Consider the following 24,418-nt stretch of genomic DNA (forward strand, 5'->3'; position numbering starts at 1 on the left):
GTATCTTAAAACTGATGTATTGTTATTGGCTGATGTGTTTGAACCTTTTAGAACAGTCTGTCATAATAAAAATTCTTATGGCTTAGACCCCACTCACTATTACACGGCCCCGGGTTTGCCTTGGAGTGCCATGTTAAAAATGACAAAACAGAATTTGGAATTAATCAGTGATATAGATATGCAGTTAATGATAGAGAAGGCTAAAAGAGGAGGAATGTCTCAAGTATGTTCCAAGAGATATGCTAAAGCAAATAACAAATATCTTCCTGATTATAATAAGAATGAGGACAACACTTACCTGATGTATTATGATGCGAACAATTTGTATGGGTGGGCTATGTCTCAATCATTACCTGATGGAAAACTTAAATGGGTTGAAGAAAAACATTATGAAAAAGTTTTGCAAGACATTGTTGTCTCCTCTCAAAAAGAATTGGATGAAGCTGAAGTTGGATATTATTTTGAGGCTGATTTAAAACATCCAGAAGAACTTCATAACAAACATAAAGACCTACCTTTTGCCCCTGATAAAGAAAGTCCAAGAAAAGAATGGTTAAGTGATTACCAAGAGTCATTGAATCTAAAAGGTAAATCTCCAGAAAAACTACTTACTACATTAAATGATAAAGAAAGTTATGTTTTGCATCAAAGGAACTTGAGACAATATTTATCTGCTGGGTTGAGAGTGAGAAAAATTCATCGGATTTTGAAATTTAAACAAAGTCATTGGTTAAAGAAGTATATTGATTTTAATACAAGAAGGAGAACAGAAGCAAAAACAGATTTTGAGAAGGACTTTTATAAATTAATGAATAATGCTGTATTTGGAAAGACTATGGAAAATGTTAGGAATCGACAAAACATAAGACTTGCTACATCTTGGAAACAGGCTTCAAAGTTAATTAATAGACCAAGTTTTGAGCGAACGGAGGTGTTTTCAGAGAACTTTTTATGCTATTCATTTGACAAAAGACAGTATTGAAATGGATAAACCTATTTATATAGGAACATCAATTCCTGACTTGTCAAAGTCGTTAATGTATGACTATTACTATAATAATTTAAAATCAAAGTATAAGGATAATGTGTCATTGTTATATTGTTACGGATCTTGAAGCTTACTCCATTCAACATTCAGGTCCCCATAGCTCAGTTATTTCGATAAGTAAATGGGGATAGATAGCTCCCTTTCCCTTGTTTAGTGGGTAATTAAGTGTACATGCACTGCAAAGTAATTTTATAGATAGGATTTTTACACTTATAACAATGACAACAACGCCATCTTCACTTCCACACGACAACACTCTGCTGCATCCTTCGCGCGCTCGCCAGCAAGCGCACGTGTGGGCAGAGTCTAGTATAGGCATGGCGCCCCTCTTTAGCCAATCAGCAAAGAGCGGGTGTCTCACCCTCCCATTTCTGACTCTTCACAATCGCCATTACGCACATGGCCCAGAGGTGAGAAGGTGGGCGGAGCCACAAACACCTCCGCTCGGGACTCCGCCCAGAGGAGCGGGAGTTGCCCCGCCTACCGTGGGCCTGTCCAATGGAGGACGGCCAGGGAATCGTGTGACGGAACCGCCCAATGAGGAGGCGAGTGGAAAGAAAAGAGATCCCTCCCAGCTGAAGAGAAAAGAAGTGGTTGTCTGGACCATCGTTGGAGAGACGGTGTGCTCGTGGCTCAATCTTACATTGGCTTGTATGGGAGGGAAGGGGATAGGTGGGGAGAAAATCAGTCTCAATTTTACATTGACTTGTATGGGAGGGAAGGGGATAGGTGGGGAGAAAATCACTCTCAACTTTACATTTGCTTGTATAGGAGGGGGAGAAAATCAGTCTCAATTTTACATTTGCTTGTATGGGATGGAAGGGGATAGGTGGGGAGAAAATCAGTCTCCTATTTTGGGTTTTTGAGGCTTGAGTCAGAAAGTTTTTCCCTTTTTCCAAATTCATTTCAATGGAAGTCGCAGAAGCCCCATTTATCATCTACTACCAACACTCTGCACAGAGTATGGTCCCAATGGATGGATGGATTATTCTTGATAAACAGATGCGTGTGATGGGTGGGAAAAAAATTTGGCTCGATAATTGAGAAAACACGTTAGCACTGCAAACATCTTGGAAATCAGGTGTTATTTCACAACTTGCTCAACATGACGGAGCAGGAACCACTCGCTCAGAGTGACGGAGCACGAACCACTCGCTCAGGGTGACGGAGCAGGAACCACTCGCTCAGGGTGACGGAGCAGGAACCACTCGCTCAGGGTGACTGAGCAGGAACCACTCGCTCTGAATGAGGTGACGTGGCTAAAGCATCTGCAGTGAGCGAACAATTTGCTCAGAATGACCGAGCACGGTAGCGCTATTGACAATGGATGCTCGGCAAGTGGCTTAAGCTGTTACCTGCTCATCTGGGCACGTGTCACGTGGAACATTGGTTCGGGGTCCATCCAAGCATTAAAACTTTATTTTAAAACGTCCGATTTTTTAAATAAGATTTGCTTTGATTCCCTGCAGAGCACCTCACGAAACCTCCGAAAAGAAATACACAGATCTGGCAGATGCTATGGATAGACTGTCCCTCTGGGGGACAGAGCACGAGGTCTAGCAGTGAATGTATTGTTGCGGATTTGGAGACCTTACTGCACACAACAGTCAGGTCCTATAGATCAGCTATATCGGTAAGTATGTGTTTCTAGTTTGGGTCCTGTCCTATGTTTATTGGGTGATTAATTACATGTGCTGTGAGTTATTTTTTAGTTAGGATTTTTACATTTTAAACAGCAACCACAACAATGACAACAATATCGCTCCTTCACTCCTGCCACCATCGGCCTTCCTCACGCGCATGCGTGCTGAGCGCAGACGGGCACGGGGCTTCCATCGCTTCGGCTCGAAGCTCCGCTCCAAAAAAGGGCATGGAATGTTTTCCTCTGCCCAATGAACCAAGACCAAGCATCGCACGCGCGCCCCAGCCAATGGGAGGCGAGCGTGCCAAGAAAAGAAATCGCTTGGACCGGAAGGGAGAAAAGAAAGAGGAGAGGATGGAGACCGGGTGATCGTGGCAACGGCAGAGTGGTGGTCGACGAGGGTTCTGCGGGATCATGGCGATTGCGGTCTACGGTCCTTTGTGGTGGCTCACCGTGGTGGTGGTGACCGCACAGTGCGGCGGCCGAGCAGCCAGGGACGAGGGCCGTGGACTTCGGGTCATGGGTTCGAGTCCCACCAGTGGTTTCAAAGTCGGTGTAACCGCACAAAGCGGGAAGGTCGAAGCCAGGCTCTTCCCTCCAGCTCACCTTCCCTCCGAACTGGGGGTATCAATAAAAGCCGTGGCCACCATTTATTTTGGGGGTGTGTGTGCCTGTGTGTGGGCCCGTCTGATAAGTAGAATTGTTAAGTGCTTTTTGTTGTACATTATTTGTATTGCTTTTTCGGTTAACTCTGCCTTCTTCCGTGCTCCCCTTCCCCATTGTAAATAAATACCCCTTTTGTTGAATGTTCCAGCTCGTTTCTGTGTTTCTCTCATTGGCTTAGCATGGTATGTATTGAGAAATAGCGAGGCAGTAAATTGTTCATTTGGACCGACAGGCCTTGGTAACCTCCGTTCAGGTTACACACATTTCTGGCACGGTAACGGCTCGTTCCACTCGAGGTCCGTCGAGGGTGTGAATTCCCCGGTTAATCTGGTGGCTTATCGGCATATTTTGAGTCAATCGTTACAAAGCGGATACAAGCACCAAACTTGGTATGGATGTTTGATATATAAAACCATTCAAAATTAGGCTCGGAGCCCAGATGAAATATTCACAGGTATTGCGTAATACATCACAATTTACCGTCTATCAAAATCTACCCCAAGTTTAACAGTCAAACCATTTCTTGTGAAAAGCTGCGAAGTTTGTCTTCATTCAATGTCAGAATATGTACCTGATCTACATATATATATATTGTTGTGGTTACCAAATTCGCAAACCACCATTCGGGTCCCTTAGGTGAGGTATCTCGGCAAGTATATGTGTAGTTAGGCCCAAACCCGTTGTCTAGTGGGAATACATGTCATTTATGCGTGCTGCGACTCTTCAGGATAGCCGTTTTTCTTTTACTATCTTTATTTTGGACCAACCGCCATGATCACAACCACAACATCAACCACCGACCACAACCACCACTTCACCACAACCGCCACGACCTTCACGTCACACCTCGCAACCGTAGCATCGCCACCGTTCTTGCCCCGCTGTGGGTACCGGTGTTGGATTCGTGCAGAGCGCGCGTCGAACAGCGTGTACAAAATCACGGATTTTGTGCTTCAAAAACGGATCAAAAACGACACACGCCCACTTTTTGCCGTCCAATCGGTGAGCGAGGGACGATTTGGCCCCGCCTCCAGGACGATCGATATATGCAAATTTGTGGATCAAGAAGCCTTCACGCCCACTTTTTCTCGGGCCAATGGGGAGCGAGGTGAAAGGTCAAAGGGAGGGGGTCAAAGGCGAAGCTACGGGGGGATAAAAGGACCGTGTTCGTCAGTCAGAGCCGTGTGGAAGTCTGGAGCCCGAAGCCTGCAGTAGCTGGAGAAGCTGAAGAGAGTCGCGAAGGGGAGAGTCGATCGGAGAGTCCAACGAGGAGAGCCCAAAGAGGAGTCCAGAGTCGGAGAGTCCAGAGGCGGAGAGGCGGCAGCGGCGAAGGCAGACGAGGGGGTGCTCGCGTCGGTGCCGGGAGCTGCACGTCCGAGGGAGGCCGGCAGCGCGACCTGGCCGAGGTGGAGACGCACACCAGGGATAATAAAGATCCTCTATACCCCGAGCATCAGCAACCCCCTCCTGTTTCCCCCCGCGCTGAGATAGTGCGACCAAGGGGGCCCCTTTCCCACCCCCTGCCAGGCACTGTCCGCGAGGCCCGCGGAGTGAGGCGCCATCGCCGCTCCGCGTCTCATCACCAGACGGGTAGGCGCGACCCGGTCTCGGCCTCAGGCCCGCCTCATCCTTGAGGGTGTTTCTTTTCCTTGGTTTTGGGTATGTGTTGTCGGCGCCGTCTGTGAAGTAGAATTGTATAAGTGTTGCCGTGTGCTCGGTAGTCGGTATTAGCTCTGCATTGTCTTCGCTTATATTTGCTTTTTGTGTAAATGGAATTGTGTTTCTTTTTTTTTTGTGTGCTTTTGGTGGAATTGTATTTGTGTGCTTCCGTGTGCCACGAATAAATGTGCTTTATTGTTGAACTGTTCTCCCGCTTCGCCGTCTTTTCCCCCATTGAACCCTCATCTTGCTTCACGTAAAGGGTTGGTAGTGGGCTGAATACACCCGATAATTAATCGAACCGTCGAAGTCGACGATAACCGCCGGTTATTCTGATAGCACGGAACGGGTCGCTTAAGTGGCCCGTGTCCGAAGTCGACCTGCGGCGAGGTGCGATCGCCCGGTCTACCCTCCGCGTGGGTACTTAGGTAGGTCGAATTTGGCGAGCAACCCTATCCCACGCGGGGGCTGATTGGCTCGATCGCGGTGAGACCGAAAGGTCCACCCGTGACTGGTTCCCGGCGTTAGTCCGAGAGGGTCACGACTGGATTGTCCGTCCGGTGGGCGACGTGCCGCGATTCGAGTTACGTGGCCGTCAGCACGCCGGCGGGCGCGAAATCCGCAACACTGGTGTCAGGTCGTGCGATACAAATTCATCGCCCTTCTCGCGGCACTGGTATCGGAGAACAGGAAAACAGGCTCTCCTGTCTCCGGCTAAATTCACGGGAATTCGGTCCAGGGGTGAGAGAAGCGACCCCCGATTCCCTCCAAATTACGAACGAGCGAATTAACCCTTCACGAGAAGCAAGATGGCGTCTCAAGGCGAGCGGGAGCCGGGGGTATTAGAAATGTATATGTGTAATAATGTAGAGTCCATGGTCCAGGATGGAATCCCCGTGCAGGAAATGTTGATTGTGCAGGAACACGGACTCGCCCAACTGAACCCAGGGCCCGAGGTAGGAGCGGCAGCGGCCGCGGTGTATGACACCTCCCCCCCCCCCTCTCCACCAAGACCCTTCCCCAACCCCTGCCGAAACGGCTCAGCTGAGTGCATCCGACATGGCCCAGCTATGCGCCATGCTGGCGGCAATGAACGAAAAGATGAATGCGAAAATGATCGAAAAAATGGATGCGAATATGAATGAAGTGAAAACGACGATGGATGCGAATACACAGCAAATGAAAAAAGAAATGAAAGAACTACGGGGTGAGACGCAGAACATGGGCCGATGCCTGCAGGCGGGCATGAAGGCCGTTAGCAGGGAACTCGGAATGGCGACTCCACGTGTCGGAACGAAGCAACGAGCTGGAAGGGGGTGCAACGGCTGACAGGCCCGCGGTGGAGGCGGGTAAGGAAAAAGTAATTCGGGAGACAAGAGACGAGGTGAAAGTAATTGCGAGGGAGAGAAAAAGAACAATTAATACGAAGAGCAAGGATGAGGTACGCGGAGATCGTGAAAGAGCAAGGAGTGAAAAACAGGGAAGGACGGGAGCGACTTAAAGAGAAAGCAAGGTTGACCTACATAAAGATAAGGGAAAGACGCCAGAAAGAAGCAGAGACCAATAAACACGATGAAGACGGGGTAAGTGACGCGCACACACACACGGAGGTAGTGGAGGACAATGGGGGTGAGCTGGCGGACTGTAGGGACCCAGTGCGAGCACCTGGATGGCCTCCTCCAGGAACGAGGGGAGAGAGTATGCCCCCTTGAGGAGAGTCACGACCAGGTGAGTTCGGTCGTGCTTTGCGAGGTTGAGGGGAGGAGTGCTGCGAACGGGTGCTTGGAGAGCTTGGGGGGTATAGAGGCCCCGGAGACCCTTGTGGGGACTCGAATCCCCAGTGTGGTTGTCCCTGTGTGTGTGGTGCAAGGTGTGAGTGCGTCCCTGTGTGTGGAGGCGACCCCGTGTGTGAGTGGTGTGGTGGCGATGGTGCCAGAGTACGTGCTTCCCAGCACGCCGTGTGTGGATGAGGAACCGCGGGTGAGTGCCCCCGCGTGTGTGGATGAGGGACCGCGGGTGAGTGCGGCCCCGTGTGTGGAAGCGACCCCGTGTGTGAGTGGTGTGGTGGCAATGGTGCCGGAGTACGTGCTTCCCAGCACGCCATGTGTGGATGAGGCACCGTGTGTGAGTGTCGCCGTGTGTGTGAGTGAGGCACCGCGGGTGTGTGCCCCCGCGTGTGTGGATGAGGCACGGAGTGCGAGTGAGGCACCGCGGGTGAGTGCCCCCGCACGCGTGAGTGAACGGCCGTGTGCAAGGTCGCTGTGTGCAAGGGAGACCGTGTGTGTGAGAGAGCGGTATGTGAGGGAGATGTCGGTTGGCATGCGGGAGCACGCAGCCGCATCTCCCGGTGTGAATGTGATGGTGTGGACTGTGTGCGTCGTAACACGCAGGTATGCGTGTGTGGAATGGAGACGGAGACGGCGACATGGGAGAAACGAAAGCCGAGTAGCGGCTGTAGTTGTTTCGAGGACCGTGCCGGGTTCACCCAGCAGTGAGCACGCGGTTCGTGCTGTGCAACGCACGAGACCACCACGTGCTCGCTTGCGAGAGTGAAGTCCCGGTCCGGAAACGCCAGCGGTGGATTTGCCGATCCCGCGGACGGACAAAGTTTAGGCAGGTAAATGGATTTGGACCGGACGGGTTCTCCACGCGATCGTGTGTGTTCAGCTCCAACGGGCAAAGCACATGTGTTCGCGTGGGGAACCCCTCGAGACGTGGGGCTTGTGTTTTTTTTTTGCGCACGGTGACGTCATGGCTGCACGTGTGGTTGGAATCCGGCAGGAGGGGTATCTCTGCCGGATGGTCCCGTCCAAGGAGGGACGAGGAACACGTGCAGCTGCATGACGTCACGGGCAGGTGCAAAGTGCGCGAGCTCTGAGTTGCCGCGCAGGTGCTGCGCATGAAAAAAAAAGGAAAGGCAAGCCTCACTTTCGGGTGTACAGGATTCCTGGGCAAGGGGTGGAAGACCCCCTTGACCTGGGCACAGGATGAAAACTAGTTAGGGGGAAGGGTTAGCTTAGTTAGACCGACTCCATGGGGCAGGGGTAAGTCCTCATGGAGTCCGTGGAATGGATTAGTTAGAGGGATTGTAGCCAGATTTAGGATGGGAAAATGGGAAATGATTTTTGATGATTTGGAGACAGAGACAGACTTGTGGATGTGTAGAGGGGACGTAGTTTAGCTACGTAGTGTTAAAAGGGACGTGCCATAGTTTAAGGGACGACGTGGGAGCACGAGTTAGTTAGGGGATGTAGTTAGGAGGATGGCAGAGTTCAGCGGTGTGTGTGTTGAAGAGTTGGTGAGTGAATGGGGAATGCATGGTGCGATGAGTGATTGGGGGGAGGAGTGACTCCCGCCCAAGGGACCCCGGGGTCAGTGTAGATTGAGTTAGTTGGGTTAGTCAAATTGAAAAATGGAGGTCGTTTTGCTGTTGGTGGGAAAGTAGGCTCGAGACCCATTTGGAGGGGTGCAGGAGCCCTGTTGACGGGCTTGGGAGCGTGGCTGCGAAAGGTGAGTATCGCTGAGTGGGTACCCCGGGCACCAGGCTAGTCGGCCGCGGTAGGCCATGGGCCCATGGGGGGCCGGGATAGAGTAGTGGGCACGGGTGCGCCTGCTTGGTGCGGGGGCCCGGGGCGCCATCAGCCGCGTGGGCAGTGTTGTGGGCACGGGTGACCCTCGGAAAGGGGCCCGGGAGGCCGGCCTGCCACGTGTGCGTTTCAGGGAGGTGCCATGGGGGCACTCCCGGGGTTAGGGAGCTGGTAGGCTCGGAGGCAGTGTAGTGCCCGGGGGTGCCATAGCGGGAGATTCGGCAGAGGGTCGTGCCTGCCAGAGAGAGCCACGTGTCCCAGCCAGGAGACCGTGTGAGGGCACGGAGAGAAAATTGGGGGGCGAGCCCGAAATTGTGAGGACACCAACACAGGCGACGGGAATCTGGGTTGTTAGAACCAATAGTTTAAGCGAGAAGCGCTTGTTGAAAGCCCCGGGGTAGTTTAACAGTTAAATGGTTAGGGTAGATTAGGAGATGTACCCCTCCGCACCATCCATCCCCTCGCTGTCGTTGTGGGCCGCTGGACCCACTTGGTGTATAGATCGCCGAACTCTGGGGAGGCCATTCTGAGGCTTGAGTTGGGCCTCGACACAGGACGTTAGCTCTCCCTTGTTCCCCTCTGGGAAGGGAACGTAGGGGTTGGGAGTAGGCTAGGTGACAGAATAGGTTAGCCGAACAAGGACGATAAAGGGGGTTAGGGGACGATTTATAGTGGGGAAGTAAAAATAAAAACAATAAAAAAATAAGTTGGGGCTAAATTGGGGTTTGACAAATTAAGGGAGTGGGTATGTACAGTGACAGGCAAAGGCGATAGGTTGGGAGGGAGACAGGTAGGTAGGTCCGAGCCCGCCTTCCAAGTGGCCAGCACCACCGCACTCCCTCCACCAACCTCCATTGAACGGTAAAGGCTGGCCAACTTCATCGGCTGGCCGTGTTTTGCTTCAAGGCGGAGGCCGGCCAACTTCATCGGCAGCTGTTATTTTGCTGCAAGGTCTGTGCCGGCTGGATCGTCTGCAGCTGCTGTGCTGCAAGGCCTGTGCCATCGGCTGGTCGTGTTTTGCGTCAAGGCCTGTGCCGGCCAATTCGTCTGCCGGCTGTGTTTGCCTGCAGCGGCCTTCTTCTGCGGGCTGTGTTTGCCTGCTGCCTTTGCCATGCCATGCCCACTGCCCCTGTTCACCAGCCCCGTTCAATTTTTGCTTTGCCCCCCCCCTGTTCATTGCCATGTGCGCCAGGATCAAGGCAACAGTTTGCAAGTTGCAAGAACTGCCCTGTTGGCAGCTACAACACGGGCCTGCAGTGGCGGCCCGTGCACCGTGTTTGTGTTCACCCATCCATTCGTTGTGCTCATTGCGTGTGCCACTTGAGCTGGCACGGAGACTGCGTTGTGCAGCCCAAGCACCGTTGTGGTTCACTGAGTTCAGTTCAAAAGGGAAGGCCTTGGACTGCGTGTGAGCAGCCAGCCACGTTCCCTGTCACCTGCATTGTTTGAGCCAGAGACTGCATGCGGGCAGCCTGGCTCCCTGCTAACTGCTTTCTTTTTGCAGAGTTCAATGATCCTGGGCCATGGTTTAGTGTAAAATTTGTAAGTTAAGGTTAAGATGTACTGTAAATATGAGTGCGCCCCCCCGGCATGTATGTCTTAGCGCCGGCAATTTTATTTAAGTCGTCCGTGTGAGTGAGTTTGTTTAGATAGTTACGCAGCCCTCAGGTTATTTATTTTGGGGACACGAATACCATGAATGTCGCACTCAGGGATCCGTAGGTAAAATGTACTAGGGGAAAACTACACATGATGGCACACGAAAATTTGACGACTCGGGACGAGTCTGTAAAAAGGGGAGGGGGTAGTGTTGTGGTTACCAAATTCGCAAACCACCATTCAGGTCCCTTAGGTGAGGTATCTCGGCAAGTATATGTGTAGTTAGGCCCAAACCCGTTGTCTAGTGGGAATACATGTCATTTATGCGAGCTGCGACTCTTCAGGATAGCCGTTTTTCTTCTACTATCTTTATTTTGGACCAACCGCCATGATCACAACCACAACATCAACCAACGACCACAACCACCGCTTCACCACAACCGCCACGACCTTCACGTCACACCTCGCAACCGAAGCATCGCCACCGTTCTTGCCCCGCTGTGGGTACCGGTGTTGGATTCGTGCAGAGCGCGCGTCGAACAGCGTGTACAAAATCACGGATTTTGTGCTTCAAAAACGGATCAAAAACGACACACGCCCACTTTTTGCCGTCCAATCGGTGAGCGAGGGACGATTTGGCCCCGCCTCCAGGACGATCGATATATGCAAATTTGTGGATCAAGAAGCCTTCACGCCCACTTTTTCTCGGGCCAATGGGGAGCGAGGTGAAAGGTCAAAGGGAGGGGGTCAAAGGCGAAGCTATGGGGGGATAAAAGGACCGTGTTCGTCAGTCAGAGCCGTGTGGAAGTCTGGAGCCCGAAGCCTGCAGTAGCTGGAGAAGCTGAAGAGAGTCGCGAAGGGGAGAGTCGATCGGAGAGTCGATCGGAGAGTCCAACGAGGAGAGCCCAAAGAGGAGTCCAGAGTCAGAGAGTCCAGAGGCGGAGAGGCGGCAGCGGCGAAGGCAGACGAGGTGGTGCTCGCGTCGGTGCCGGGAGCTGCACGCCCGAGGGAGGCCGGCAGCGCGACCTGGCCGAGGTGGAGACGCACACCAGGGATAATAAAGATCCTCTATACCCCGAGCATCAGCAACCCCCTCCTGTTTCCCCCCCGCGCTGAGATAGTGCGACCAAGGGGCCCCCCTTTCCCACCCCTGCCAGGCACTGTCCGCGAGGCCCGCGGGGAGGAGGCGCCATCGCCACTCCGCGTCTCATCACCAGACGGGTGAGGCGCGACCCGGTCTCGGCCTCAGGCCCGCCTCATCCTTGAGGGTGTTTCTTTCGTTGGTTTTGGGTATGTGTTGTCGGCGCCGTCTGTGAAGTAGAATTGTATAAGTGTTGCCGTGTGCTCGGTAGTCGGTATTAGCTCTGCATTGTCTTCGCTTTTATATTTGCTTTTTGTGTAAATGGAATTGTGTTTTCTTTTTTTTGTGTGCATTTGGTGGAATTGTATTTGTGTGCTTCCCGTGTGCCGCGAATAAATGTGCTTTATTGTTGAACTGTTCTCCCGCTTCGCTTCGTCTTTTCCCCATTGAACCCTCATCTTGCTTCACGTAAAGGGTTGGTAGTGGGCTGAATACGCCCGATAATTAATCGAATCGAGGTCGACGATAACACCGCTCGGTTATCCCGATAGTACGGAACGGGTCGCTTAAGTGGCCCGTGTCCGAAGTCGACCTGCGGCGAGGTGCGATCGCCCGGTCTACCCTCCGCGTGGGTACTTAGGTAGGTCGAATTTGGCGAGCAACCCTATCCCACGCAGGGGCTGATTGGCTCGATCGCGGTGAGACCGAAACGTCCACCCGTGACTGGTTCCCGGCGTTAGTCCGAGAGGGGCACGACTGGATTGACCGTCCGGTGGGCGGCGTGCCGCGATGCGAGTTACGTGGCCGCTCGCACGCCGGCGGGCGCGAAATCCGCAACAATATATATATATGTATATATATATATATATATATATATATATATATATATATATATATATATATATATATATATATATATATATATATATATATATTGTGACGTCCACGGGACTTGAACAGTCCCGACAACGTAGAATGAGCCGAAACGATGGAGGCGGTTTATTTATTTATAACCCCAACATGGCGGTTCTAATCGCTCTACCGCAAACGGGACGAGGAAGGTGGTACGAGTCACTTTTTACTGAGTTGATGATGTTTATTTGTTTTTATTATTACCAGAAATAACAAGACTCGGCAAGAAGAGGGATCCGGGGCGATTCGACGGGATGGTGTGGGATCGGGCGTGGGGAAAAACACAGACAATTCCAATGAATATACAGTTCTCAATCCCTCTAAGGCGCCAAGCACACACACACACACACACACACACACACACACACACACACACACACACACACACACACACACACACACACACACACACACACACACACACACACACACACACACACACACACACACACACACACACACACACACACACAACGCAGCTATTTCTGGTGGTCAGGCTGGACCGTGGTGTGGACGCAACTGTCCCTGGATCGGCGTCGGACGAGCTGGCCTTGCTCTCGTCAGGGGGGCAGGAGAAACCGTGGTGCTGTCGACCTCCTGGTCTTGGCCCAAGTCCGCTCACAGCCGCCAGGGAACCAGTTCTGGCACCAAGTTGCGAGCAGGAGAGGGAGGCAGGTCCGCCCGCCGTTCGACCCCGTACTCCGAGTCAGCAGAACCCCAGAGCCAACCAAGGTGAGGCACGAGGCTCAGCAAGGCTCCAAGACACGATGAAGAACACGATCGAACCAGCACAACAACAAGGATGCTCCCCGCGCAACAGCCTCCCCACCAAAAAAAAAACACCGATCTTTTGGTTGTAATCTTCTTCCTCTTCCTTTTCGACCCCGAACAGAACCTTTTTATCCTCCTGTCCTCGTCACTTCCAATCGAGCCGTTTATTGGCCCACCGCCGTCACCTTCTGCCAATCGTGATCACGGGGCGGAGCCATCCGCTGCACTGTCCTGTGACGTCACGGCCAGTCTCCAGAGAATACCAAAAGGGGTTTACGCAGACCCACTTACCCTATCCCGTGTCCCTATCTAATTACGTGACAATTATCATTTCCCCCCTTGAAGAAATGAACATTTACTCGACAACTTATCACCACTGAATTGCTACTTATTACATCGAGATCCTGGTAAACTCGAACAGCATGGCATACCTAATTAAACATCCTAAATTACCCTTTGAATGCATACCCCCCCCTCTCAAACATAACAATATATATATATATATATATATATATATTATTATATATATATACAGTAATCCCCCGTTTCTCGTGGGGGTTACGTTCCAAACCTCCCCGCGCTAAGTGAAAATCCGCGATGAATTGATGCCTCCCCAAAGAAATCGACTAGTCTGGTCTGGTCGGTTTGGCAGTGATTGGGTTTGAGGTGACGGAGATCGACTCGTCTGGTCTGGTCGGTTTGGCAGTGATTGGGTTTGAGGTGCCGGAGATCGACTAGTCTGGTCTGGTCGGTTTTGAGGTGCTGGGTATGAGCAGTGCTCGTCCAACGGCGGCAAACCTTTTTCCTTCCCGAAGCATACATCGAGCTCCTTTACCTTAACCTTCTCCTGGAGCGTCCCAGGACCTTCCTCTGGTGCTTCGGTTCCTTGCCAGAAGCCTTAGAAGGTGCAGGGCATTTGGGCGGCATCGTGGGGCTTGGAGAAAAAAACGTAGAAAATATTCGAAGTTCACAATTGAAACGTTGTCTCGTGCGTTGTGTGACTGGTCGAGCACCACGCGTTATAATTTATTGCTTAAATAATTTACATTTTCTATATTATTACCGCGATGTACCGGGGGAATCTGCAGAAAAAATTAGTTACGTTCCAAGAGAAAACCTGCGATGAACCGGGGGCACGATAGGTGAACCGCGATGAAGTGGGGGTTGACTATATATATATATATATATATATATATATATATATATATATATATATATATATATATATATATATATATATATATATATATATATATATATATATATATATATATATATATATATATATATATATATATATATATATATCTGGGGCTTGGTACAAGAAGGGCCGATGTGCATTTTTTCCATTTTTGGGTTTATTCCCTAAAAAGTACTTAGTTTTAGTTATATTTTCTGGTGCTAGAATGCATAAGGTGTATTGTGCAGCAGTAAGCTATTCATGAGGCCAATGTCTGTTTTATTCTGCCATAAATTATATGTATGTATGTATATATATATGTATATATATATATATATATATATATATATATATATGTATATATATATATATATATATATATATATCTGAAACTAAGTACCTTTAGGGAATAAACCCCAAAATGGAAAAAATGCACATAGGCCCTTCTTGTACCAAGCCACAGATATACAAGCCTGAGAGCTGAGAGCAGAGAAGCGGTTAGGCACAAAATATACTAACACAATATCAGTGTGAGATAGTCACAGAATTCACATACCAAAAATGTGCAAATCAATTTGTTGTATTGATTTCTGACAATTGCATTTGCACAAAGGAGAGCAGTCAAGGTTAGCCTGTCCACATTTACAGCGAGTACAGTCCGTTTAACAAGAATATCGAATTAATTCCCGACAGGCAACTAACATCTGACTGTGTTGACCTTTTCTTAGTGTTGTACACAATAACTTGTCCTATGGTGAGATAGGCTTGTGAGTCTTGCTTATCTTGATTCTTCAGGTTAGTACCATTGAACACCTGAGAAATGAATGATTTCAGGCTCGAAGGTATCGAGTCTTTTTGACACTTGGGATGAAAACTTCCTTCAAAGTGGAATGGCTGTTGGTTGAAAATGTCATCTCGGATTATTTTTGCTGCCTTTGCGAGCACAAAAGCATAATCTGAGAAATCTCTCTTCTTCAGGGCTTCTCGTAGCATATTCACCATTCCATTTTTTTAAGATAAGCATGGTGTTTCTTCCATCTTGTTGCTGTTGATCTTCAGTGAAATGTTTCAGCAGCTGATCTTTTAGTCTTGTTTTATTCACAGTTTAAACAATGCCAAAGTCCTTCAATCTTTCCAGGTACAAAGTATGAAGTTTGGATAGCTTGAAGAGAAGGGTTCCATGGTTAACTGCTTTTTCTATGTAACTAGTCACTTCCACAAATACACAACTCTCATTGACCTTCTCATTTAAATCCTCTAGCTCTCTATTCTGTTTTCGCAGTTGAGACCGATATCTATTTCTCAAATTGACGAGGCAGTTGAGGTGATATTTTGCTTCAATGGCTATGAGATCACCACCGGTTTTTCTTGAGACAAGTACACTATCTTTAAGTTCCGTCGCCATTCGTTTGATATTGTTGTTTGCTTCAAAAGTTAATACCTGACGTAAGTCACCAGCTTCACAACCTTTCTCACAGAAGATACAGACTAATTGAACATCAACTGCTTGCCGCTTTCTCAGACGTTGTTCATCAGGTTCTGGGTTAGCCTCCCTCTTCTTTCTGGCTTTGGATAATTTTGTATTATTGTATTTAAGGTTGCAGGATTTGTGCCAAGAAGCAGAATGAGTAGCGAAACAATCAGCAGTTTCTTCCTGTCCAAAGAAAAGTTCTGTTGGTAGCATGCCAATCTCTCTGAACTGCTTAGCTTGACATTGTCGAGAAATGTCTGATAAGGTCTCACTGCCGTGTCACTGCTTGCATCGGGGCTTTGTAATGGGCACCTAAGAGGTTCTTCGGCAATCTTCTGGCAAATAATGCAGCGGTTCCAGTCTACTTCCATTTTCTGATAGCCTGCAAAAAAAAAAAAAACAACAAAAAAAACAGTTTCACTTTCAATTTCTCACAACCATGTGGAACCCCTGTTCTATCATTTACTTCTCATAGTTATTCTAAATATTGACTTATTATTACTCATCAAGACCTATACAACAGGAATAACATCCTAGATGTAATAAAATACAAATTAACATAACAAAATACAAATTAACAATAAAAGTAGCATCAGAGATGGAAATAATGAGTACTACCAATATCAAAAAAATTGAATGTGTACTTAGCAATGAAAGGGTTAATATTATTGGATGGGCTCCTTCTCAAAATTTGATAGCCATTACCCAAAGGGTATGCACATAAAATTTGGTGCTGGTATATAGTCTGTAACAATTATGTCACTAAGCCACTTGACGAGGTTGCTTTGCCACGTGGGTAATTAATGTAGGTATATTGAAGTTTGGCAATTGACCCTACCCCACGCGGTCGAATTATTGGCAATTCATGGTCCTGGAACGGACCCGTACCTTTCAGACTTATCCAAAAGGCACGACCTCAATTCCGGTGTGTTTGGTGAAGCCGATTCTACTGCTCCCTCTGGCGGTCATGCTTGCCACCGATACCCGGCCCCGCAACAGTATTAAATCATGTAGATCAATGAAGCTCGTTAATTTTGTTTCGTTCTGATGTTTTTTTGTTCCATCAGTATGATTCTCCATACAGGAGAAAAAGATACGTTTCATACTTTGGAAATTTCACATTTTCTTGTGTATGTATGGAGGAGGAAACAAATTCTCCATACAAACAAATTCTCCATCAGTATCATTCTCCATACAGGAAGAAAAGATACGTTTCATACTTTGGAAATTTCACATTTTCTTGTGTATGTATGGAGGACCTGTTAGTCAGGTCAGGTTCGATCTGTGACCTGCTACAGGTACCATGTAAACCTGTACCAACCTGTTCCATGGTCGGGTTGTCGGCGACTAAACCGTCTCCCCCACCAGGTTTTCTGGTGAGGAGGGTGTTTGGATATGGACACCCAGCAGGATTAAAAACAAAACCTGTCAAAGGGCGGAGGAGCTCCTTGTGAGCCAACGGCCATCCATATCTAGTGCCCAACTGTGTCTGCGGACGTCCTCCTGCAGTTGGGTCACTTCTTATTAGGAGGTTGGTGGCAGGATTTGCACTCCGGCCACCGTAAAACGCTTCATTCCGCAAAACGCAAAAAAATCTGAAAACCCACTCCGTGGGAGTACCTCCTGTGCAGCTTCCCTTCGCAGGGCAGCTCACCGGATGACGGGATTGGGGCAAAGCCTTCGGGACCCCCAATCTTTGATAGGAGGGAAACCACGGGGTAACATCCCTGGGTCAGATTGCGGGAGAGTGTGTCGGAGTGGTGCTGAGGTGTCGTCCACCAGACGGCGGTCTCCTTGGGTTAACCTGAGGCGGTCCCTTCGGGTGGGTGCCTGGAATGTCCTATCCCTAAGAGAGGATGATCACCTGTCTCTGTTATCATCTGAGCTCAAGCGTTTGGACATCGGGATTGCAGCTCTCTCTGAGGTTCGGAGACCGGATTGCGGCGAGATAATGGTGGGTGGTTACACCTACTATTGGTCTGGTCGCTCTGATGGTTACCATACCCAAGGAGTTGCTGTAGCTGTGTCCAATAAGCTGACCCCAATGATAATTGAGGTAACACCGGTCAACGAGCGTATTATGAGATTAAGGATTCGTCACTCCTTAGGTGTCATTTCCCTGGTCTCTGTTTATGCTCTGACTGAGGCGAGTGATCTCACCGTGAAGGATGCATTCTACGCCACACTCGAGTCTGTGGTTGATCAGTGCCCCAGACGAGATACACTTCTAGTCTTGGGGGATTTCAATGCATCGACTGGAACTGATAGGGACGGTTATGAGGTGTGTGTTGGTCCCCATGGGTCAGGAACTATGAACCAGAATAGCACTAAGTTCCTTGACTTTGCAAGAAGTCATGGACTTAGGGTGGCTGGTTCATGGTTTCAGCGCCCACAAGCTCATCGCTGGACTTGGTATTCCAACGCTGGCGGTGTGGCAAAGGAGATTGACCATGTCCTCATTGACGGTCGTTGGAGGATGATCCAGAACTGCAGGGTCTACCGGAGTGCTCAGTTCCTCAATACTGACCACAGGCTTGTTGTAGCAACTCTAAAGCTGCACCTTAAATCCTGGAGAATGGTACCATCCCAGCCGAGGCTGGATGTTGCCAAGCTCAGGGATGAGAGAGTAGCTGAGGAGTTTGCGAACAGGCTGAGTGGACACTTGGGCGGTCTGGGTGCTTTGGGGGGTCCTGAAGAGTTGTGGAGCGCCTTCAAGACCACCGTCCTTGATGTTGCCGGTGGATGCCTTGGAGCTCACTGCAGGGCAAAGAAGAATTTTGTCTCTCAAGGGACACTGGATACCATTGACCAGAGTCGCAGGGCCAGGCTGAATGGCAGAGCTGAGCTGTTCAGGGAGCTGAGGAGTAAAACTGTACGTGCACTGAGGGTGGACAAGGAGGCCTATGTGCGAGGAATCCGTGAGGGGGTAGAGCATCACCTGTGGACAGGTAATTCTCGTCCCGCTTACAGGGGAATTCGCGCATTACGTTCATCCAAGCCCATCCCTTGGAGCACTACAGTTCGAGTAGAGAGTGGTAGGCTCTTGACAGAGGAGTCTGAAGTGAAGGCCCGCTGGGCCGGTTACTTTGAGCGGTTGTACCAGGCTGATCCCCCAACTGTCGAGTTGGACGTCAAGGGTGTTACAATCCCTGTTGCTGACCCTCGAATCAACTGTGGTCCACCTACGCTTGTGGAAACACGGGCTGCGGTGAACCAGTTGAAACGGGGCAAAGCTCCAGGGATCTGTGGCATCCATGCCGAACTTCTCAAGGCTGGTGGAAATGCTGCACTAGTGTCGTTGCATGCAGTTTTGTGCTCTGCCTGGAACACAGGCATCATCCCAACTGACTGGAAGAGGGGCCTTGTTGTCCCTCTCTGGAAAGGGAAGGGTGATCGCCAAGACTGCAACAACTACCGAGGGGTGACGCTGCTCTCAGTGCCGGGCAAGGTCTTTGCTCGGATAATTCTCGATAGGGTTCGCCACCATCTGCTTGAGCACCAGCGTCCAGAGCAGTCAGGCTTTACACCAAAGAGGTCAACGATTGACCGTATCCTTGCACTTCGTGTCCTCACCGAACGCAGACGAGAGTTTCGGCAGGGACTGCTTGCAGCCTATGTTGATCTCTGTAAAGCGTTCGATTCAGTGAATCGGGATGTCCTCTGGAGGATTCTTGGTCTTCGTGGGGTGCCACCAAAACTGATCGATCTGATGTCTGAACTCTACTCTGGTACTGAGAGTGCTGTGAAGTGTGGTGGTACCATCTCTGACTTATTTCCAGTTGTTACTGGAGTTCGTCAGGGATGTGTACTTGCCCCCACACTTTTCAGCACTTGTATGGACTGGATTCTAGGGAGGATGTCGGAGAGATCAAGTTGCGGTGCGTCATTTGGGAATGTCAAGATCTCGGACCTTGACCTTGCAGATGATGCAGTCATCTTTGCGGAGACTTTAGACATCCTCTTGGGGGCCCTCGAGGTGCTGAATGAGGAGTCGGAGCCGTTGGGATTACGGGTTTCTTGGGTCAAAACTAAGATCCAGGCTTTCGGTGACATCTTGGATGCTGCTGTCCTTTCTGTGTCTGTTTGTGGTGAGGATGTTGAGGTCGTGGAGAGATTCACTTACCTTGGCAGTGATATTCATGTCTCTGCTGGCTGCGAGTCAGAGGTCAATAGACGTCTGGGTCGGGCCTGGGGAGTCATGGATTCACTGGATCATGGGGTGTGGCGCTGCCGGTACCTGTGCGGGAGGACGAAAGTCCGAGTCTTCAGGTCCTTGGTACTTCCAGTCTTGCTGTATGGGTGCGAGACTTGGACTCTGACCAAGGATCTGAGATGGAGACTTAATTCCTTTGGTACCAGGTCTCTTCGGAGAATCCTTGGCTATCGCTGGTCGGATTTTGTGTCCAACGAGCGGTTGCTGAGAGAGACTCGGATGAGATTTGTTACCTGCATAGTCCGTGAGCGTCAGTTGCGGCTGTATGGACATGTGGCTCGTTTTCCTGACTCTGATCCTGCTCACCAGATTCTCTCAGCGAGGGAGTCTCATGAGTGGAGGAGGCCAGTTGGTCGACCACGTGCCTCATGGTTGCAACAGGTTGACCATCATCTCAAGGAGATGGGGATGGGCCTGGCATCTGCCTGGGGGATGGCCAGACGGAGGCCCCTGGAGTACCGGCGGAAAGTGGACGCAGCGACGTGCTGTTCTGGCACATGCTCCCATACCTGACCTGAGGAAACAAAGCCTTGATTGCTTTAAGTAAATAGGTATATGGGCTTAGTTATTAGACTTGTTATTTCTTTAAATTATCAGATTTCACAACAGATTTTGACACTTATTTAGTCCGGACCATATCCGATCCTCAAAACCAAAATAATATTTCGATGGTATACTTTAATTAGTCTGTGAGAATAGATTGTGGAAAATCATTAAATCACTCCAAGATCCTAACTTGAAAACTAGAGCACTTACAAAAGTGATGTATGCAGTGATTCGTCGCTATGATGAACAGGCATTCGATAATATGAATGAGAAAAGTGAAAAAAACCTTGTCATTAAGAAATCGTTGCGGCCTGTTGCAAGTCAAGGCGTGGTTGAGCAGGCCAAAAAATATGGCGGCTTCAGACCCCAGTGATGTTACCCAGGAAACGCCTAAACACCCCAGAGAGAGGTGGCCGACGATCGCCTGATAAACAATATAATTAAATAAGGCCGTTAATTATCTTCAAAAGAGGTGTTTTAATTAACCCAAACACACAATTTTCACTCTTGCACTTCCTTGGAGTTTTCTTGGTATGCATGTAAAGTTTCAAGCTGCAAGGTTTTATAGTTTTGGAGTTATGGAGGAGACACACTGACACACACACACACACACACACACACACACACACACACACACACACACACACACACACACACACACACACACACACACACACACACACACACACACACACACACTAGTGCTTGGCTGATATCGGCAATTTTTCAGGAACCGGCAGATTGGATTTCATGTGACGACCGACTCCAGTACATACGGTATACAACCCAGAAACCTTGAGTAGCATTCTCCGAAAAACATTGTATTTATGTGGACGTTTCAGGGATATGATCACAAACATCAATCGATATAATCAGCTGCGTGTGACGGGTGGAAAAAAACAAGTTGGCTCGGTAATGAAAAAAAATACCTCAATACAGCAAACGGCTCGGAAATCGAGCGTTATTATCAAATATACTTTGCTTTGAAACTCACAAAGAGAAACATTTAACCTTTGTAAAGCAAATCCGATAACCAAATGCTTTAGAAACAGGTGTGAGGACAAAGGAAAACCTGGTGGACCCTCCATAAGATACAGGATGAAACTTTGCCACCACGGCACCCGTAACAGGCATGGCGTGTCCACACATCCGCGGAGAGCCCGTACAGATCCAAATCTACCCATATGTACCACGTCCGTGTGTGCTGTATACGCACCTAGTAATTGTCGACTGTACATCCCGATCGGGTCACTAACTGTACCGCTCGGAAGTGGCTTAAGCACTCAGGCAAGCACTCCAACGGAATGCCTAGCTTGGCAAGCGATTACCAATTGCTGTCGATACAACGATGCACCCGGAAACGTCCGTGCAATGTCCGAATTTGTCAAATCAACACTTTATTTTGGAGTTGGAACTCCTGATACTTTCATATCTGGAGCTTACATTTTGTAATTCTGCTTAGTAAAGGAGATTCTCTTGGTTATTCATATGCGCCAATGAAATAAAACCATGAACGCTGATGTCTCCAAGCGTGTATAAATATTGCAATATACACCGATTCGTAGCTATGATGAACAGGCATTCGATAATACGAGTAAGGAAAGTGAAAAAGAAAAAGCTTTATCGTTAAGAAATCGTTGCGACCTGTTCCAAGTCAAGGCATGTTTGAGCAGGCCAAAAAAAACATGGTGATTTCAAACCCCGGCGAGGTTATCAAGGAAACGCCTAAAGACCCCAGACAGCGAGGTTGGTGAGGATCACCTGATGAAGGATATAATTAAATAAGGCTGTTAATTATGTTCAAAAGGGGTGTTTTAATTAACCCAAACACACAATTTTCACTCTTACACTTCCTTGGAGTTTTCTCGGTGTGCATACAAAGTTTCACGCTGTGAGGTTTCATGGTTTTGGAGTTGTGGAGGAGACACACTGACACACACATATTGCCTTTTATTAGTATAGATGCATTTCATCAGACTCTAAGCGATAATGAGTGACTTTGAGACCTTTTTATCGCCCTCTCCTGAACAGTGCTTACATGAAAAATTGGAGGGGGGTGAATACTGTTGCAGGTTACTGTATACACACACAAATACATATACATACACATACATACATATACATGTACGTACACACACACACACACACACACACACACACACACACACACACACACACACACACACACACACACACACACACACACACACACACACACACACACACACACACACACACACACACACACACACACACACACACACACACACACACCCCTTGCAGAATCGATCCACCATGACAGACCACTTGCTGGTGTTTCAGTCATCGAAGGTTCTCACTGAGAGTTCTCACATCGCATGTTGTCTTTCAAATACAGAAGGAAAAGACTTGACCACCTGCTTCGTGATGACTTTCCAAGCCTTACGAAACTGTTTGAGCAGACATTCGCACACAAGACAAGAGAAAAAGAAACAACAATCAAAACATAAGCCAACCGTAAACAGGTATCTCATTAACATCTTCCTTGGCCTCGAAAATATTCTCCAGACTTTTCCTGTGTTTTCCCATTTTTCCCAAAGGAGTTCGTTTCCCTTGAAAAGCAACATTCCATCAAACTAAATAATTCAACTCGTAAATAAGTTTTTCATTCAAAGGTCAAAAAGAAAATTTTAATATCACCGGCATCCTGAACAAATTTACAAATTCCTGCTCTGACCTACAAGGGGCACTGCATCAGCAGCGCAGCCACACTCTCTCTGTCAATGATAATACTGTTCTCGTAGCCACATGTTGTACGACACTGGTAGTTTCTAGTCAGAAGGGGAATCGAACCTAAGCACCATCCCATCAGACAGTGGCGCAGCAAGTGAGGTGGAACACGAGTCATTGGGTAGATTGCAATGCAACACAGAGGGTAGTTGTTTAGGAGAACATTTTAATCAATTATATAAAAGGTAAATGGCTAATGGTTTACTCTTCCATTGATAATTGTGTCTCCTTCTTCTTCTTCCTTGATCGATTTGGTTTATTTTGGCATGTGGACACGACTGAGAAACTCCAGGAATTAAGAATGATGTTGTACCTCTCTGCCTTGTTATTGATGGCATCGTGCGGACTTGCACTTCCTTTCCGAGAAACCCAGCCAAAGCAAAGGATAGCCTCAAACTGACCTTCATGTTTTATACAAGCTTTTTATCTTGCTATTTTTACCTGCGCACTCCAAGCAAAAAGTGAGGTTAAGTGATCAGTCCCGTACGTGCGTGTCTGAATTTTCTGAATCCCTTTTCTTGTCTTGTCAGGACAACCGCTTGTCAGGTTGATACGAAATTTTCACCATTGGTACGACTACTCATGTATAATGGTTTAATGATAATTATGACGTCATAGATCACATTGCTTGGCAGCCATATTGCATTTACCATAAAACCTTTAAAAATCTTCTCCGGAACGGCAGGACAGATCGAGGGGAAACTTCACACACATGTTCTCCAAGTATTGGGGATACCAGGATGTTCAAGAATAATTGATAGGTCACATGGTTGGCAGCCATATGAAGGAAAACGTTTGAAAAATTCTCTCTCTTGAACCGCTGCATCAATCGACATGAAACATTTCAATTATGATTGAATAGTGATGGGGAATAAATGTTTTAAATTTCAACGTAATCGGACGCATGGTCTGGCAGTCAGAATTATTTAATTTTTTTGAATCTGGGTTCCTTTTGATATGTATACATTTTTTGAATAAGGATTACTTGGCTGTGCCTGGATTGGTTTGGGGGTAGAGGAGCAGCAGCTGAAATGTGAATCCTATCTGAGTTCCTCCTGATGACTTCATCTTTGCTTTTTCCTTGTTCAGGTTCCTTTTGATGATTCCAATGCAGGATTGTACCAATTCAATTGAATTGAATTGAAAATTGCAAATTGGCCTCCAAAAGACTTGGCTTGCACCATATCTTTCTTAAGACTTCCAGGGTAAGTATTATGTGAATACTCAGATGCACCTCCTCACTATTATGGTGAGCATCGCCACAGATTATGTCT

The 24,418-nt window shown here is 48.4% G+C and overlaps 1 pseudogene across 1 annotated transcript in view; it reads right to left on the bottom strand.

Annotated features, from left to right (window-relative positions):
- Positions 1-14,565: 14,565 nt before the first annotated feature.
- LOC147014983 (uncharacterized) overlaps positions 14,566-24,418 on the bottom strand; it is a 66,123-nt pseudogene continuing 56,270 nt past the window's right edge. The window contains exons 2-3 of the transcript XR_015050182.1: positions 22,650-22,804; positions 14,566-15,998 (exon numbers count right to left, since the gene is read on the bottom strand). The product of XR_015050182.1 is annotated as an uncharacterized LOC147014983 (transcript). The remainder of the gene's footprint in view (positions 15,999-22,649; positions 22,805-24,418) is intronic.

This window comes from Eptatretus burgeri, chromosome 12, assembly GCF_056783735.1.
Source record: "Eptatretus burgeri isolate ZD-2024b chromosome 12, Ebu_testis_v1, whole genome shotgun sequence".
Classification (NCBI taxonomy): domain Eukaryota; kingdom Metazoa; phylum Chordata; class Myxini; order Myxiniformes; family Myxinidae; genus Eptatretus; species Eptatretus burgeri.